The 13,479-nt window shown below is 44.5% G+C and overlaps 1 long non-coding RNA gene across 1 annotated transcript in view; it reads right to left on the bottom strand.

The window, feature by feature from the left end:
- Window positions 1-1,298: 1,298 nt before the first annotated feature.
- LOC145348334 (uncharacterized) overlaps window positions 1,299-13,479 on the bottom strand; it is a 49,821-nt gene continuing 37,640 nt past the window's right edge. Inside the window, exon 3 of the long non-coding RNA XR_013887928.1 lies at window positions 1,299-1,368. This is a non-coding gene — a long non-coding RNA (uncharacterized LOC145348334). The remainder of the gene's footprint in view (window positions 1,369-13,479) is intronic.

Here is a 13,479-nt window from a genome sequence, read left to right as displayed (position 1 = left end):
AGTTCTGGTCCCCACATTACAGGAAGGATGTGGAGGCTTTGGAGAGGGTGCAGAGGAGGTTTACCAGGATGTTGCCTGGTATGGAGGGGAGGTCCTATGAGGAGAGGCTGAGGGATTTGGGGTTGTTTTCGCTGGAAAGAAGGCGGCTAAGAGGGGATCTTATTGAAACATATAAGATGATTAGAGGTTTAGATAGGGTGGATAGTGATAGCCTTTTTCCTCTGATGGAGAAATCTAGCACGAGGGGGCATGGCTTTAAATTAAGGGGTGGTAGTTATAGGACAGATGTCAGGGGTAGGTTCTTTACCCAGAGGGTGGTGAGGGATTGGAATGCCCTGCCTGCTGCAGTTGTAAATGCGCCTAGTTTGGGGGCGTTTAAGAGATCCGTGGATAGGTTTATGGACGAGAAGGGATTGGTTTAGGTTAGTGGGTCATTGTTTTGTAACTGGTCGGCGCAACATCGTGGGCCGAAGGGCCTGTTCTGCGCTGTAATGTTCTATGTTCTATGTTCTATGTTCTATTAGGGGAGGCGTCCAATGGCGTTATCAGTAGACTATTAATCCAGAACCTCAGTTAATGTTCTGGGCACCCGATTTCGAATCCCGCCATGACAGATGGTGGAATTTGAATTCAATTAAAAAAATCTGGAATTAAAAGTCTCATAATGACCATGAAACCATTGTCAATTGTTGCAAAAACCATCTGGTTCATTAATGTCCTTTAGGGAAGGAAATCTACTGTCCTTACCTGGTCTGGCCTACATGTGACTCTAGAACCACAGCAATGTGGTTGACTCTCAACTGCCCTCCTAAGGGTAACTAGAGATGGGCAATAAATGCTGGCCAAGTCCCATAAATGAATTTAAAAAAAGACAGTTTTGTCACCTTTACTTTCCAGTCATTTTAAAGCCACCTACAGACTTTCTAGTCAGCAGGGTTTCAGAGGCGGGACACATTGCTAAGTACTTAGGGCAACCCTGTGCTGGCGCATTCAGTGAGTTGAAGATCATTGTATGGAGACAGGATGGTGGCAACAACTCCTCCTCTTGCTTCATTTAACTGTTTCTGATGGGCCTGTTGTAAAGAGACCTCCAGAAATAAAGAGGAAAAGTAGAAAGAATGGGGACTCGGCCAAAGAGTTACTGTTTCTTTTTGATAATTTGTGCAGCCGGGCAACTGGATGGTGTCCAGGGAATGGTCAGAAAAATCGTGCCAGATACGAAACCAACTGAATGTATAAGCTTACCAGTGTGTTACTGGATCTGTCATTTCGCAAAAGGAGCTCCAATTGTGTTATATCGAAACAAAGGTCTCGCTCTCAGATCAGTTCGTATTGTGACTGAATCTTTCCTTGAGAAGAGTAAAGCACCTGTGAAAGAGAAAATCATGGGATATGCGTTTGTTTACATAATACTATAGTGCAACCAGGTGAATTGTCTTAAATGGTGAAAGTTAAGGATCAATTGCTCTCAAATCTAAACAATGTTTTACTAAAATCAATTCACATGGTGAAACTGGTGGTGCAATGAGATAATGCACAGTCATTGCACTGGGCGGCACAGTGGTTAGCACTGCTGCCTCACAGTACCAGGGACCCGGGTTTGATTCCTGGCTTGGGTCACTGCCTGTGCAGAGGCTGCATGTTTGCCTGTGTCTGCGTGGGTTTCCTCAGGGTGCTCCAACTTCCTCCCACTGTCTGAAAGATGTGCTGGTTTAGCCACACTAAATTCTCTCTCAGTATACCTCATAGAATCATAGAACCCTACAGTGCAGAAAGAGACTCTTCGGCTCATCAAGTCTGCATCGAACACAATCCCACCCAGGCCCTAGCCCCATATCCCTACATATTATACATACTAATCCCTCTAACCTACACATCCCTGGACACTAAGGAGCAATTTCTTAGCATGGCCAATCAACCTAATCCGCACATCTTTGGTCTGTGGGTGCTGGAGAATGGCAGCTAGGGAATTTTCACAGTAACTTTCATTGTAGTGTTAATGTAAGCCTACGAATGACACCAGCAAATAAACTTTAAAAAATAACTTTTAGAATTTTATTTCCTGGATTTGTATCCAGTGCATATTAAAGGGAAGAATCTCTTTTTTGCTGAAAAGAGAGATAGGTTACTGAAGTTTTCCCTCTTGCACTCATCAGAACAAATGCTAGAAAGTGAAATTGTAAACAATTTCTACTACAGTTTGTACAACATTAATTGTCTGCAGGATATCCTGATCAGATCATTGTTCACTGTATCGCATAAACTCGTGAATGGGTCAAAGGCTGCCACCTTCAAACCAGAAAAGTGCCCAGTCTATATCAAATTACCCTAGAAAAGGAAAGTACCTCAAAAATCTGAACAACAGGTTAAGGTTGGTGTCTCATACTACTACCATGCAGTAGCTATGTGAGTGATATTTTCCATTAACAGAATGCTGCTGTCAGATCAACGGGATGTTCTGCCTACAACACAGTTGAGCAAAGTTATGTACAAATTTCAGTGCCAATGAGATATCTGGCACATTGGCTGCATATCTCAGTGATTGAATCAAGCAGCACGTTCCTTAGGTTGTAGATAGCAGAACATACTCTGTACTCAAACCAGTCCGTGCTTGCAAAATCGAAAACTAAGGCCAGAATTTTACTGCCCCGACCATCACCAGAATCGGAGCAGGCGAGAGGCGGACAATGAGGAGGTGCGTTGACCTCGTATGTGATTTTACAGTTTCAGGATGAACGAGGCTGTAAAGTCCCGCCCTAAATGTTTGGTGTTAGGTGCAATTCTGTGATTGGGCAGCACAAACTGAACAATCCTAAGTGTGCCTATAGCTATACTGACATCCAATTTAAGGTCATCAGTAGAGCCAGCAACGTGGCTTATTTACACATTCTGGAAGTGACTTATGCAGGGAGGTGTTCTCTGCAGACAAAAGTTTGCAGACACAAGCCTTGCATCAATTTTGAATTAACTAGAAGGTTCGGTTCCCTGTTGCTTTCTCCAGGACAATTCCTCAACCAGTCAGTTGACTTTCCAACCAAGCCACACCTTTTTCTCCTGTTGTAGAAATGGTTGTGATTGTTTGAAAGTTTGCATTCCTGTATTTGTCCAGATGGGTGCAAGTTGTGAAGTTGCGGCAAAATGTCTCCCTTTCCAGCAATATTCAATATCTAAACAACTGAGCGACAGTCTCCTCTTTTGATGTGGAGTCCTTGCAGATTGCTAAGAATTTAATCAAACTCAATTCAATTTCTATTGGGCATGAGAGAGCCAAAGTGATCAGAATTTAGCACAAATGAATATAAAATTGGTAATCTTTCTCTGTGAGTAACAAAAAAATGCCTGATGGAAATATCAGACCTTAAAGAAAGCACCTTTGAGGTTACAGTTAAGTCACTTTGGGAGTGACTAACTGGGTGATAATATGTTTATGTCTATTGTGGATCTATTTGTCATAAACTACGAAGAATGTACAGACATAAGGGAATATTGATGCTTCATTTCAGCATTTTCTTGTTTAGTTAACAAAATGGAAGCCTGGGATTGTGGCTGCTTAGATATGATATATAAGGGATAGGAAACAAAGAGTGATTTTTCAAAGTGAATGGACATACACAATGGTGTTACCAGTGGTCAGAATTGGGACCACTATTTTTGATATATATGAATGACCTGGAACTGGACGATCAAGCCATAGTTTCAAAGTTTGCAGATCTAACACAAAACTCAAAAATGTAAACAACAATGAGGAGGACAATACACACACAGAAGGACATGGTAAACTGGCAGACAAAAGGCCAGATACAATTTAACACGAAGGAGTCTAAAGCAATCGCTTTTGCTTGGGAGAATGAGAATAGGCAAATAAGTTAAATGAAACCATTGTAAAGTGGCATTGGAACAGAGAGATCTGGTGGAATAAATACAGTAGTAAAGGTGGCAGGACAATGTGAAGTGACTGTTACAAAGATATGTGGGATTCTTGGTGTCACTAACATACTGTGGAGTTAATGCATGTTTGCCTGTGTGTGTAGGAATCCCAAATAATGTGTTCTCCCCATGTTTCTGACTGATGGGTCTATAAAACCTCTTGCATGATGTACAAAACAGAATTTAGACTAAACCTTTATACTACACTGTTTAGGCCTCTTCGGTGAATTCAATACTGGGCACTACATGTTAGGTAAATTGTTAAAGCCTTAGAGAGGGCGCAGAAGAGATTAGGCACTGGGATCAAAAGGCCTCCTTCTATGCTATATCATTCTATGATTCTATGGTTTTAGATACAGATTTACAGCAGACCAACATTTTTTAAATAATCAACTTTGGAACACAAAAAAGTCAAGGACAGAAACAGTTCCACTGAAGTTCATCCCTCTTGCATTTCAACTCAACCAATCCGCTAGCCAGCCTGAACATCTGTGACTTGATAGTTTGGTAGATGATTCCATTTATCCAGATTTGAGTGAACATTTTTTTTTGAGTATATGACTTACATTTCATTTTCACTGACTTAAATATATGACATTTTGCAGTAATATCTGGGTTTAGATTTCTGATTCCATTAATTCTTGCCTTAATTGGATATTCCATTAGTTTTCTCTCAGCTGCTAGAAACTGAGTTTCTCTAATCTGTCCCAATCATTCTTGGTTCTTTCCAATGCATGAATTCTGACAGAGTTATGAAGGAGATTGACTTAAACTGTGCGCAGTAGAACATAGAACATTACAGCGCAGTACAGGCCCTTCAGTCCTCGATCTGTGAAACCAATCTAAAGCCCATCAAACTTACACTATTCCAATATCATCCATATGTTTATCCAATGACCATTCAAATGCCCTTAATATTGGCGAATCCAGTACTTTTACAGTCAGGACATTCCATGCTCTTACTACTCTCTGAGTAAAGAACCTACCTCTGACAACTATCCTATATCTATCACTCCTCAGTTTAAAGCTATGCCCCCTCGTGATAGCCATCTCCATCCAAGGAAAAATTTTCACACTGTCTACCCTATCTAACCCTCTGATCATCTTATATGCTTCTATTAAGTCACCTCTTAACCTTCTTCTCACTAATGAAAACAGCCTCAAATCCCTCAGCCTTTCCGCATAAGACCATCCCATCATACCAGGCAACATCCTGCTAAATCTCCTCTGCACCCTTTCTAATGCTTCCACATTCTTCCTGTAATGCGGTGACCAGAACTGTACGCAATACTGTAAGTGCGATGGCACCAGAGTTATACAGCTGCAACATTATCTCATGGCTCCTAAACTCAATCCCTCTACCAATAAAAGCTAACACACCATACGCCTTCTTAACAACCCTATCAACCTGGGTGCCAACTTTCGGGGATCTTTGCACACGGACTCTCATCAGTGAATTATACAGCCTTACAAAGCATTATAAAGAGGTTTGTTATCTCAGTTGTCTGGACAGCTGATTTGTGATGCAGGAGGATACCAACAGCATGGGTTCAATTCCCAACAACACGGGTTCAATTCCCAACAGCACAGGTTCAATTCCCATACTGGCTGAGGTTATTCATGAAGGTTCTGTGTTCCCAACCTTGCCCCTTGCCTGGGATATGTAATTTCCAGGTTAAAGTCGCCACCAGTCAGCTCTTCCACTCAAAGGCGAGAGCAGTCTTTGGTCATCTGAGACTATGGCATTCTTATTATAAAGCCTCAGAAGTTTCTCTGCGGACATATATTCTATTCTTTCTGGCTATGTGTTCTGAAGTTCTTTTGTCAATGTCATCAACATTGCACAGGGAAGTCCTATGAACCAATGGGTAGTGACCCTGCCTCTGAAGCTCTTGGTTTGAGTTCCACCCCAGGATTTCATGGCCTATTAAACAAGTTATGTTCAAACAGGTTTCTTAAATACTCTTGTGCTAATTGTGTCTCCTCTGTAACATATCCATAACCTCATTTTCTTTCAATTAATATGCAATATGTTTATTTGGCTGTACTGAATTTCACTTGCCATTGGTCTGTCCAGTTACATTATTGATAGAATCATAAGATCCCTACAGTGCAGAAAGAGACCATTCAGCCCATTGAGTCTGGACCATCTTACCCAGTCCCACCCCTGTCCTATTACCGTAACCTCAAATTTATCCCACGAATTCCCCCTAACTTACACATCTTTGGACACTAAGGGGCAATTTAGCTTGATCAATCCACCTAACCTGCACATCTTTGGACTGTGGGAGGAAACCGGAGCACCCGGAGGAAACCCACGGAGACATGGGGAGAACATGCAAACTCCACACACAGTGACCCAAGACCGGAATCAAATCGGAATCCCTTGTGCTGTGAGGCAGCAGTGCTAAGCGCTGCGGCTTTTGTATTATTCTGAACAATTTAATTCTGAACAAATGATTGACTGCCTCCTTAATCCTTGCAGTTTTGACATCATTTGCAAATTTTACAAGTTTACATTGAGTTTTTTTGTTCAGGTCTTCTATACAATAAACATTGGTGGTCAAGATTCATGATCTTTGAAGTACTGGACTCTATGAGTGCAATTTTCCAGACGCTGTAGCCTGAAGGCTGGAAAATCCTGCCCGAGGTCAACAGACATTTGCACGGTCCGCGTCACAGCCGCTGTTGTTCCCGTGACGGACGGAATGAGAAAATTCTGCCCTATTCTCTGTCAGTCTGGCATTAATGCCTTACTGGCCAGCTTTGGAATTCTCTCTCCTAACTTCTCATCTCCCCTCATTCCAGAGGCTTTTTAAACTCTATCTTTCTGACTAAGTTTTTAGTTCTCTGTCCTGGTCACTCCTTAGGTGACTCACTGTCAAATTTCATTTGATAATACATCCTCCTCTGAAGCACCTGCACAGGTTTTATATTAAAGGTGCAATATAAATATAAGCCATTATTAGTGTTGCAGTACACTCAGATTATTCTTATGGAGCCTTCTGTCCAACACCTCCAGATGTGCATCAAAGAAAGATGGCGGCAATCGCAATTATTTCTTCCTTAAAGCTTGCAACCAGGCACTTCTGTTTGGTCTTAAACACAGGCCTGGAGTTTTTTTGGAGTTGCTTTTGTTGGAGTTGCTAAATCTTTGCCAGAAATGTTGGCAGAAAACCCCATCACATAAACAGGATTTCCATTACACCTCCAGAGAAGTTACCATGGAAATACGGGAGCAGCTCCAAGGAACTGCAGTGACATTCCGCTGAGGGGTGACACGTTGCTTAGCGCTGCTGCCTCACAGCACCAAGGATCCAGGTCCAGTTTCAGAGTCGGATGACTGTCTGTGAGGAGTCTACATATTCTCCCTGTGTCTGCTTGGGTTTCCTTCAGGAGATCTGATTTCCTCCCACAGTCCAAAGACACGTGGGTTAGGTTGACTGGCCATGCTAAATTGTTCCTTCGTGTCAGGGGGATTAGCAGGGTAAATATGCAGGGTTACAGGGATAGGACCTGGGTGGGATTGTTATGGGTGCAGGCTCAATGGGACAAATGGCTGCCTTTGCACTGTAGGGATCCTATGATTCTATTCGATGAAACAATGATGTCAACATATTGGCCGGAATTCCCTGGCTGTTCATGTCAGTGGGATTCTCCAGTCCCGCCAGCATGTGTTTCCCACCGGTGTGAGGTGATGTCAGTGGGAATTCTCACTGACAACAGCAGGACCCCGCCGCTAGCAAACAGCACACCACCTCCTGCCAGTGGGAAACAAACGGTTAGGAGGCTGGAGATTCTCACCCATTATAGCCATTTGTTATTATAGCCCTCACCATTAACTCCTCCATGATGAAGAGGATCAGAGTTGGGGAAGTGGGTTGGGAGGAGGGGTTGGTTTAACAAGTGAAGTATGCAGATCATGACTACATTCTAGCCTGTCACATTTTTACAGTGATGGGTATCAGAGTGTTTTATTGTTCTCTTGTGGAGCAGCGTGGCTCTCAATTCATACATTATAACTGGGCTCCCACAATACAAACGCCACTGAGTATCTCAGGGGACAGGGAAACTCAGAACAATCCATGTGTGCTTGGAGGCATTGAAGTGCTCTTTCTCAGCCTTTCCTATAAGAGTTTAGCCTCCTCCAACCCTGGATTCCAGTCTTTCCCGTCTCCAGCCCTGATTGAGGGCCGCTTCGCAGAATTCCCAATCAGCAGCTTCTTGCCATTCCCACTCCAGGCTAATCCCCAGATCCTCCAACCCCCTTGATTCCAGGCCTTTCTCCGACTGCTCCAATCACAGGCCTCTGCCACTCCTCAACACCAGCCTCTTGAGACATCCTCTCTGCTCCAATTGCCGACTTCACGCTGACCATCACCCCGATTATAGACTTCCCCATTCCTCCACCCCGGATGCCAGAGTTTTCCCCCCTCCCACACCTCCTGACACTGATTGCATGACTTCCAACCCTGGACCCAATTGCCAATCACTGACCCCCAATCCCAAAATGAGACTCTCAGCTCCAACTGATGACATCTCTTGCCACAGTCCCAATTTTCCACTTCCACCCTACCTGCGCTTGCCAGCGACGGTCCCCAAAAGTCCCTGGCTGGAACTGAGCTTCCCTCATGCCCAGCAGTCAGGCTGTCAATTAGGCCAGCTACTGGGAGCAGATGAAGCCACATTTTAAAGACCTCCTGTCGTTAGAACCAGGGTCTAGCCAGGTCCTTCATCTGTTGGCCTCACACTCACCCTCCCAGCTCCCTGTCAAACTGGAGTCATAACATCATTACTTTGTGCATGTGCACTGGCCAAGTAAAGTCAATCGGTGTATTTATGTACTGCATGCTAGAGTCCAGCTCTCCACAATGACTTATATGGAGACTGGCAGCTCTTTTCAAATCCAAATGAGAGAGAGTAGTGCAGCGAGATCGTTTCTCTGAGATGCAGCAAACAATATAAAAGCTATTTTTATCCTAATTTGGATTCCCATGGTTTGAATATTATTCAAAGTCTTCAGTTTAGAATCATAGAATCCCTACAGTGCAGAAGGAGACCATTTGGCCCATCGAGTCTGTACTGACCACAATCCCACCCAGGCCCTATTCCCGTAACCTTGCATATTTACCTTGCTAATCCCTCTAAAACTAAGGGGCAGTTTCGCATGGCTAATCAATCTAACCCGCATATCTTTGGACTGGGGAAGAAACTGGAGAAAACATACGTGGACACGGGGAGAATGTGCAAACTCCACATAGATAGTGACCCGAGGCCAGAATTGAACCTGAGCCCCTGGTGCTGTGAGGCAGCAGTGCTAACCACTGTGCTAATTTGTGAAGTAATCAAAGTCTAACTGGGGAAAAGAAAAGGAACATGCATTCATTTCGAGTTTCGATCATGCTCAGGATATGGCAATTAAAGTGCTTGACTCTTGTGACATTAGTAAAAGGTTTTTTTTAATCACAATCTCTAGAGCTCTCACAGTTTCAATGCTTCTCATTGCTGCCGAGATGTCTACCAGATGTCCTTTTGTTGCTCCTTAAGTGGCTTAAACAGGAGCCTCAGGTACTTTCTGAGCTTAGCTTTGTGACCCTGCATTGTTAGGAGGAAAACTGGTTGGCAAATCAGGTGACAGGAGCTGTTTCATTTCTAGTCCTGAACTGCAGGTTTGAGCTTTTAAGAAGGGACAGCAAGCTGAAAAGAAGTGTTTTTCTCTCTCCCTGTTTTATTTGGAAACTCTGCTCGTCATCTGAAAACCAGGTCTTGCCTTCCTGGAGTAGAAAATCTGCTTGACCAGAGTCTACCTGGGGTTCTGGGACACCTTTCTAACTTCAAATTGTTCTGAATGTGTCAAGGGGACTACTGGAACTTACAAGACTGAGAGTTTTCAATTCTCCAACCAAGGACTCAATTCTAGTATCACGTGAGCATTAGGCTTTGCTGTGTTGAACTTGTTTAAAGGGAAGGTTTTGGTTTGATCGAAACACCTTAAATATATTTGTCAAGAGTTCTACATTTAAGTAGTTGTTTTGTTTATGTTTGTAATTCATAAAGTTATTGCTTATTTTCTTTCCATACATGTTAACTATATTCTCAATTAAACTTTGTTTTATAAAAGCTCCCTAGTGGGTCATTTGAATCACACCTAAAGTGAAACATCTCACGCTTATCCTAGCCAAATTGAAGATGCAAAACCTATGATCAAGCCGAGCTCCATAAAACACTTTAGAGCTTGTGACCTGAACCGTAACACTTTCACTCAATTTCTGTAAAAGGTTGGCTAACTAGCCTAATGTTCACACATCTAGATCTTATTATCAGTAACTAAGACGAATGACCAGTTGGGTTGAGGGAAAAACATTGGCCAGGTATTTGCAGGAACTTCCTGCTCTGAAATGTATCACGGAACCTTTCACATCTACAGACTTGACAGTTGGAGCAACGGTTAAACACATCATCTGAAAAAAGACAATATGGTGCTCATTGCACATTACACTGACAAGTCAGCCTAAATTATCTATGGATGATGGGCTGGGATTTTCCATCCCTATTAGAGTCAGGCAGTTTTGGCGAAGGGAGTGGAAAATATTGTGAGAAAGCCAAGGTTTGATTTTACATCTGTGAAGCTTGCCATGGTCATCCCCGCCTCCCCATGGTGTGCCTACACCATTGGCTGACATTCCTTCCTTCAGACAGTTGGCAATGACACAATGCTTAAGGAGAGCACTCCTCATCCTTAGCTTTGTGATGAGGTGTGTATTGACATGTGCCTCCCAAAGATTAGGTTGAACGTACAGCCTTGAGGTAAAGTTAGGACAATGTCTGTGCCTAAAATGAGAACTCAGGATGCAGTAGATTAGCCAAAGCTGTGGCCACTCAGTCATCTGATATGGGGCAAGGGATGGTGCTAAACTAGAATGCTAATAAAGACTGGGCATCAATGTTGTGGCTGGGACATGAGGCTTTGAGAGGCAGCTTCAGATGATAAATGGCCAAAGGGTGATCCTCAGAAGACAGAAGCCCTCAGTCAAGTCTCTCTCTTTTTGATACTGCAGTAAAGGAGAAAGTTCAAAACATAGAGGCTGGTCATATCAATGTCATTCTGCTTGCTCATAGGCAGGAGAGAAGGAGATGTAAATGGATGTGCCTGGCTCACTAAAGGCAGGAGCAGAACCATGAAACCAGAGCAAAGTCTGCTTCACATGCAGTGGATAAACCCCAGACAATCTCCCTCGACCACATACAGCACCTAGCATACTTGCAGATGTCAGAGAACCAATGTCACTGGAGACTACTCATGTCTAACGAACTAGTTGGTCATGTCTACCATCTTCTGCAATATTTAGCGCCATGGGGATTTAGAGGGAATCACTGCAGTGTTGCTGAAAGTTACAATTTTTTATGCTAGTTGTTCCTTCCAAGGCTCCACATACAAGTGCACCCAGAAGGTGATGGACACAATCTTCGCAAGGGCACACAACTTCATCAACTTTGATCGAGATCAGGCAAGTCAGGATGCAAGACTGATGGGCTTTGCTCAAATCTCTGGTTTCACACAGGTGCGGGGTACCATCGGCTGCACTCTTGCAGTTCACATGGTTTAGAGCTTGAAGCCCTGGAGATCTGAATGGCCTATGAGTTTCCACTTGCTGAATGTTCGGCTGGTCTGTGGCCACACCAAATGCATCCTGCAGGTGTGTGCTCAATTCCCGGAGAGTTTGCACAACTCCTACGTTCTCAGCCCCAGTCAAGTCCCTGATATCTTTCAGGATTCACACAGGCTTCTGTGTTGGCTCCTTGGGGATGATGACAATCCACTGAGGATGTGGCTGATGATGTCTGTGAGGAGACCACAGAGTGCAGCTGAGTCAAGATACAATGAGACTCTTGCTGCAACTCACTTTGGTAGAGCAGACCAGAAGGACAGCCAAGGTGAGGTTCTGGTGCCTGGACTGGTTTCATGGAGCCCTGCAATACAATCTGCAGAGGGTGTCACGCATCATGGTTCATCAGGTATGCCCTGCACAACCTGGCACTGCCATGGGAGAGGAACTGCCCAAGAAGGAATGGCAGATTTCCTCTGATGAAAAGGATGTCAAAGGGGATGAGGTTGAGGAGGTCCTCAATAGATCGGACGCCAGCCAGGAGGCAATGGTGATATCCAGACAAGGCACGTTTATTGCCGCTAGATTCATAGAGGGTGATAAGGACAGCCCATTATTTTTACGTGGCTTTTGTGAGCACTAGGACAAATGTCTTGGGCTAAGTGCCCTATGGCAGCTGCTACCTAGCTGTATTGACCTCAATGCGTTGCAGTGTCAGCACAAACACCTCAAACATAAGGCAGACACACTACCCCATGCAGTCTTTCAATGCAAGGAGAGTATTGGAGCGACATGGTGGTACAATGGTAAGCCTCATTGTGCCAGGGATCCATGTTCGATTCCTGGCTTGGGTCACTATCTGTGCAGAGTCTGCACATTCTCCCTGTGTCTGCGTGGGTTTCCTTCAGGTGCTCTGTTTTCTTCCCACAGTCCAAAGATGTGCAGGGTAGGTGGATTGGCCATGCTAAATTGACCCTTACTGTCAGGGGGAGTGGCTAGGGTAAATGCATGGGGTTATGGCACTAGGGCTTGGGTGGAATTGTGGTCGGTGCAGACTCAATGGGTCGAATGGCCTTCTGCACAGTAGAATTCTTGATTATATGATCTCTTCCTGATTTTCCCAAGTTTGCCTTCCAGCAACCAAGGCATGACCAAGTCCAGAGACTCGTCATCTGACTGGGGCGCAGCAGATTTCTGCCTTCCAGCAACCCCCTGAATGCTGGCATACTGGGATGTCCCTTCCTCTGCCTGCTGTGGATCTGACAGCATGGTGCCCATCAGGTTGTGGCTCCAAGGCAACTCTAAATCTAGATTTCACTGAGGTATGTGTGTCTCTGCTGGTGGAGGGTGTGGGTGAGTGCTGTGACAGGTCTTCAGTGTCAGGGTCTGTGAGTTCCTCTTCTGCACTGCTCTTAGGCCAGGAGTCCTTGTCTGGTAGACTCTGTAAGATGTGCCTGCGAAAGAAAGGTCATTAGTGCATGGCAGGGGCTTTTAGAGACAGACAACATGACTCCCAGCATTGTTGTCTAATGGATGATACAAATGCGGGATCTTCACTTGGTTTATTGCCACTGACTTCACCACCAGCACAGGAGCAGCTGGCATCCCACCCGGCCAGCTGGGTGGCTCTGTCCTCAAAGTCCGTGCGGACCTTCAGCTCTGGCATCCCTCCACCCATCTGGGATCTCTCCCACTTGTTGTGAGCAAACTTTTCCTGCATAAATACAGAAGGAGAGACTGTAAGCAGGATGCGTGCCAAGGCAGATGCCTGACATGTGTGGATGGTGAGTGGGAGCAGTGAGATGACGACACAACCCACAAGGGAGATGAAAATGTGTGTGCGAAGGGGAGCAGTGGTGTCCCTTGAGCTGGTAGTGAGCGCGATTTCTGTGTGATAGGTGTGTGAGTGATGGGAAGAGTGATTTACCTTTGCACAACAGATTGC

This window comes from Carcharhinus amblyrhynchos, chromosome 9 (genome assembly GCF_965287045.1).
Source record: "Carcharhinus amblyrhynchos chromosome 9, sCarAmb.v2.hapA, whole genome shotgun sequence".
Taxonomy (NCBI): Eukaryota; Metazoa; Chordata; class Chondrichthyes; order Carcharhiniformes; family Carcharhinidae; genus Carcharhinus; species Carcharhinus amblyrhynchos.
The sequence above is the reverse complement of the archived record's forward strand: the minus strand, read 5'-3'. Positions and strand labels throughout refer to the sequence as shown.